Below are 5,221 nucleotides of genomic sequence, written 5' to 3'. Positions count from 1 at the left end.
GATGATAGCATTAGGTCCATATCGATGGGCTAAAACCAGAACCAATTACCTCCAAATAACATGTTTTGCAACTTTATAGTTATTTGACTTATGGTAACATGATTCTCACTTTCTGTGAAGGATTCTTGAAAATCTTGCATAATTGCGTATTTATAAGTCATAATTTGTTCTGGCTCCAAGCATTTCTCCTGCTCATCTTGGAAGCAGAACCCTCTAACTCCATCCAGGTTGGAAGCAGAACGTGCTAAGTTCAGTTTAGTCTGTTCTGCTACTGAGGCCTGTGGGGAAAGGGGAGTGTTTCACTGCGAGCCAGATGCAGCCATCGTCACCTGACCTCTTCTGCTTGCTGTGTCACAGTCACTTTTCCTGTTTTCAGCGCAGCCAGATAAGCGCACATTCGCGGTAGTGGTATCTGGTCTTGACCCTTTCAGTGTGGTGTAGGATTTCCTCCAGCACACAGAATAGTGTAACTAGCAGTAGTAGAGTCTGCTGTCGACAGAAAAAGGAATTTGATAGACTGTGGGAACTAAAACAGGTCAGTGACACCTGTCAAGTGTCAGTATCCGAATTCCTGACTCCGGATGTACAGGGTTTAAACACAATTAACTTTCCTGTGATAAAGAGTGTATGAAGAATGAATTAGGAAAGATTGCAGTCCCTTGATATTGAGGGAGGAGGGTGGTAATAAGGGGGTTGGGGCCGGGGAGGGGGGTTGGTGGTAAAGTGGGTGCAAGGGGGTGGGGTGGGGTGGGGTGGGGGGGGGTGTGCTAAACTGACAAAAGGATGGTCCACTTTCTGAAAACACTTGAACAGAGAACAGCTCTCTGCCATTTTTACATCTGCTGTACAGTCAATTTGGCTGTTGCTCGAGTCAGGACACAGATTCAAGTGAGTATCTTCATGTATTATGTTTTTTCCCCATTTGAACAGACCATAAAAGCTGAAATTCAGATTCCTTTTTAAAATATATAGGGGATTAACCTTCTGATTCAGTCTAAATCCTGTATCTGCAAACTGATTCCTAGCTTTTTGTGTTTTGTTTTCCTAATTGTAAAACACAGGCAGGTAAATGTGTTTGTTTCAGCGTGAATGTTCTTGCGCGCGTGTGTGTTTGTTTGTGTCAGTGTGTGTTTGTGTGTGACGGTGTGTGCATGTGCTCATGCCTTAATGTTGTAGTGTATCCATGCAGCTCTTTAGTGTTTGTTAAAAAATTAAAAAATGTAAGTGAGTGTTTACAGTATTTGTGTATGCTTGTAAAGATGGATAAATGAATGATTTGGTTGATGGATTTTGTCAGTTTAATTGACTCTAATATATTTTGTTATTCAGAGGTTATCACAATGTCAAACTGATGAGCATGAGTGGTCAGAGTGTAATCAAGTACTAATGTTTCATTTGTTTGTGTGAATAGAAACACGAAAATTATCCAAAGTTTTAACGCAGAAGCGATAATACGGAGGCAATTACCTTTTTTTTTAATTATCGGTTAATGATTTTAAAATAGAAGTACATGTAGTAATTGCCTGTTCAAAGGAGATAACATTCATAGTATCCATGTCTTTTGCAGACGCTGTTTGAAAGGAGATGAATCAGGCCGTCCAGGCAAGTAAGAAGCACCATGCATTTCAGGAGACTGTCCTTCGGATTCACGGATTACGGTTGCATAATCTCCTTTCTGCCAATGCTAAAAGTGAAACCTGATGACTTTGATGCGTCTCCATTGGCAAAATCTACCCCAAAATATGACGATTGTGCTGTTTCTTCAATCGAAGATCCTTTTGAGAACATGGTGAATGGGGGATATCCTCCTGTTCGAGTCATGCATCAACTCCAATACTTGCTGATTGTGATTCCACCCCTCAAAAATGAATCAAGCTACCCAACTCCTGTACATCTTTCTCCTGTGTGTGCTTCCACAGTTTCTGTTACCCTGTAGGTGTATTCACATCAGCTTGCAGTATATATGTCAGACACTGCTCCCGGTTAAGGTGAAACTACCACAGCATCTCTTCCATCTGTTTATGGAACCCCAACAAAGAAAATTCTGTCATCGATGAAGGAAGCATCCTATGTGACACCTCATGAGAAGAAGTTCAGCCGAACTTAAAGACTCTGCAACCCGGGACTACGGGAAAAGGTGTGTTCAAAAAGCGAAGACACTCAGAGATGAATTTTACACAGGAATAACTGGTCAAACGGCTAAGACAAAAGCAGTACAGGAGGTCGACTGTTAAAAGTGTAAAATGTGTATTATTTATTTCGACCTTTCTGCACAACATTTTTGTGAAGAGGAAAGTACAACAAAAGGTAAGAATGCCTATTTGTTTTCTTGATAATGAACAGAGCATGCAGTCAGGATCTAAAGCTCGTGATTTTGTTACCATTTGCATTGTGTGGTTAAAATGCGCCTTCAGCCTTGTGTTTATTCGTTTGTTTGCTTGCTTGTTTGCTGCTTTGTTCGTTTGGTTTGTTGTTAGTGTTATTGGGTTTGTAGTTTTTGTGCGTAACGCAAAACGATATGAGCTGATACAACATAAGATTACCGTTGGGATTTCTTGAAAAACACAATAAAAAAAAAAAAGTGTAATGATTTCAGAGAGAGTTTTGTGTGTGTGTTGTGGTTTTTTTTCGCTATGAAAAGTACCGGCAATTTAATTTTTATTTATGCGTGTTGCGTTCATTAGGCCACACAATGAATGAATACATGAGTCCTTGATGATATTTTTGCAAGTGACTTGACATTTGTTTGTTTATGACGGTAATAAACTTTGAAAAACGATTTGAACTAATGTACAGTATAAGCTTTGCTTGGAAGCAGAACATGCTATGTGTGAGGAGGCTGCTTCTGACTGCTGTAGCACAGGCCACAGTGGGGTCTGTGTGGAAGTCAGAAGCAGCTATGGTGCACTGGGCTTTTCTAGCTCCAGAACTGAGAAAAGAGCAGGAGTGTATTCTGGAAGCAGAACAAATTATACCTTTTTTGCATATGAAAAAGTTGTTCAATTAAATTGATTACTAGTGTGCATGACCAGTGTTACCTCTAAGTCAAGTGTGTAAAATATGAGGGCTACAATCCTGTGTTTACTATTTGTTATAAGGGGTTGAAATCTTCAAGTGGCCATTTCTCAAAATGGTGGAAATCCAGTTAGATGGTTCTGGTTTTAACCCATCGATATGGTCCTTTCTTACAGCTAGTCCCTACTATAATACACACATGAAACAAAGAACAAATATGAAGAATGAAAACATTTAAACAAAAAATCAAATAAAACAAAATTATGTGGGGAAAAGTATAACAAAATAAAAATAAAAAATTCAAAAGTGTGCTTGTTAATGGAAGCATACTATACACTTTCTCTTTCACACACACTCGCACAAATTGTACACCGACTTAGTCGTTAGAGAGGTGCTTTCGGAGCTGTCTTTTAAAAGAAGATAATGACAGACATGACTTGATATTTACAGGTAGTGAATTCCAAAGGAACGCACCAGAATAAGAAAAACTAGTTTTAAACAAATCGATGCGGGGCCTTGACAAGGCAAGGTTATTTCGAGTGTTTGAATAATATGACGGAGATGATTTGAAGAGTTGTATAAGATATGTTGGGGCGTCCTTATAGACGACTTTATACATAAATGAACATTTATTATACAAAAGCTGCTTTTTTAAGCTTAACATCCCAATACTTTTCATCTTTTCCTTTGTAGAAAGAGATGGACTGGGCAGAACTAGTTTAGCAGCTCTACGCTGGAGCGAGTTCAGCTTCTTCAAGTGAACTTCACTACACCCGTCCCATACTATGGAAGCATAATCAATATGGGGTTTTATGTGGGCATTGTAAAATAGTTTCCTTGTGTCTAGATTAATAATGCTTTGTAACTTTGACAAAAGAAACAGGTTTTTAGCAATTTTTTTGCAGATTCCATTGATGTGAGTCTGCCATTTGAGATTATTATCAACAGTAAGTCCCAGTAAACGGTGCTCAGCTACTTGCTCAATGGAGTGCTCATTTAGGGACAGACTCAGAGTCATTTCTGAAAGTTGATGTTTTTGGCGAGTGCTGATTATCATAGACTTTGTTTTAACTGGATTAATAAGCATACGATTTGCAGAACACCACTCAGAAACATCGTTTAGGCTCTGTTGTAATTTGTCTTGAATTTGTGCAGGGCTTTTCCCTGTTGCATGTAAGGTAGTATCATCTGCTAGAGAGAGAGAGAGAGAGAGAGACAGAGAGAGAGAGAGAGAGAGAGAGAGAGAGAGAAAAAGAGAAAAAAATAACAGTTACGGAAGGATTGACAGACAGACAGGCGGACAGACTGACAGACAGACGGACAGACGGATGAACAGTCAGAAAACCTAACAGACAGACACACATACAAAATAGCCAGCTATCCAGCCAACCAGACAAACAACGACAAATCGCACCCTCAGTCAATCCCATGGACAAGATGCTCATTCCCTGACGCTCAGATCATCAAAGACAAACGTAGCGATCAACAAAAAGCCAGCTCCGTTGCGCGTACCGTTTTCCGTGGCTTCTCTTTTGAGAGCAAACTCATTATCTCGCACAGTGAACTTACAACAAAGCAATTAGTCCGGGTTTTTCCCATCCAGACCAACAAACAGAAAGACGATCTCACGAAAGAGCAGTTCCGAGGTAAACAAATGAATGCGCACCAGAACTAAACGAGACATCTACGATGATGTTAGTGCCAACAAAAACCCTGTCTACAACATTTCCCCACAGCGAAAAGAGAAAGAGAGAATATGGTGGGGGTATACGTGGGGAGGGGGGGTAGAGGGTATGAGCACAGTAAAGAGTTGTCCGTGACATTTATTTCCACCAAGATTCGCAAATGATGAATCCAATGAAAATCTCTTTGTTTGTTTGTTTGTTCGTTCTTGGGCTGAAACTCCCACGGCTTTTACGTGTATGACCGTTTTTACCCTGCCATTTAGGCAGCCATACGCCGCTTTCGGAAGAAGCATGCTGGGTATTTTTGTGTTTCTATAACCCACCGAACTCTGACATGGATTACAGGATCTTTTTCGTGCGCACTTGGTCTTGTGCTTGCGTGTACACACGGGGGGTGTTCGGACACCGAGGAGAGTCTGCACACAAAGTTGACTCTGAGAAATAAATCTCTCGCCGAACGTGGGGACGAACTCACGCTGACAGCGGCCAACTGGATACAAATCCAGCGCGCTACCGACTGA

Source organism: Littorina saxatilis, linkage group LG14 (genome assembly GCF_037325665.1).
Source record: "Littorina saxatilis isolate snail1 linkage group LG14, US_GU_Lsax_2.0, whole genome shotgun sequence".
In the NCBI taxonomy this organism is placed as follows: Eukaryota; Metazoa; Mollusca; class Gastropoda; order Littorinimorpha; family Littorinidae; genus Littorina; species Littorina saxatilis.
Note: the sequence above shows the minus strand (reverse complement) of the source record.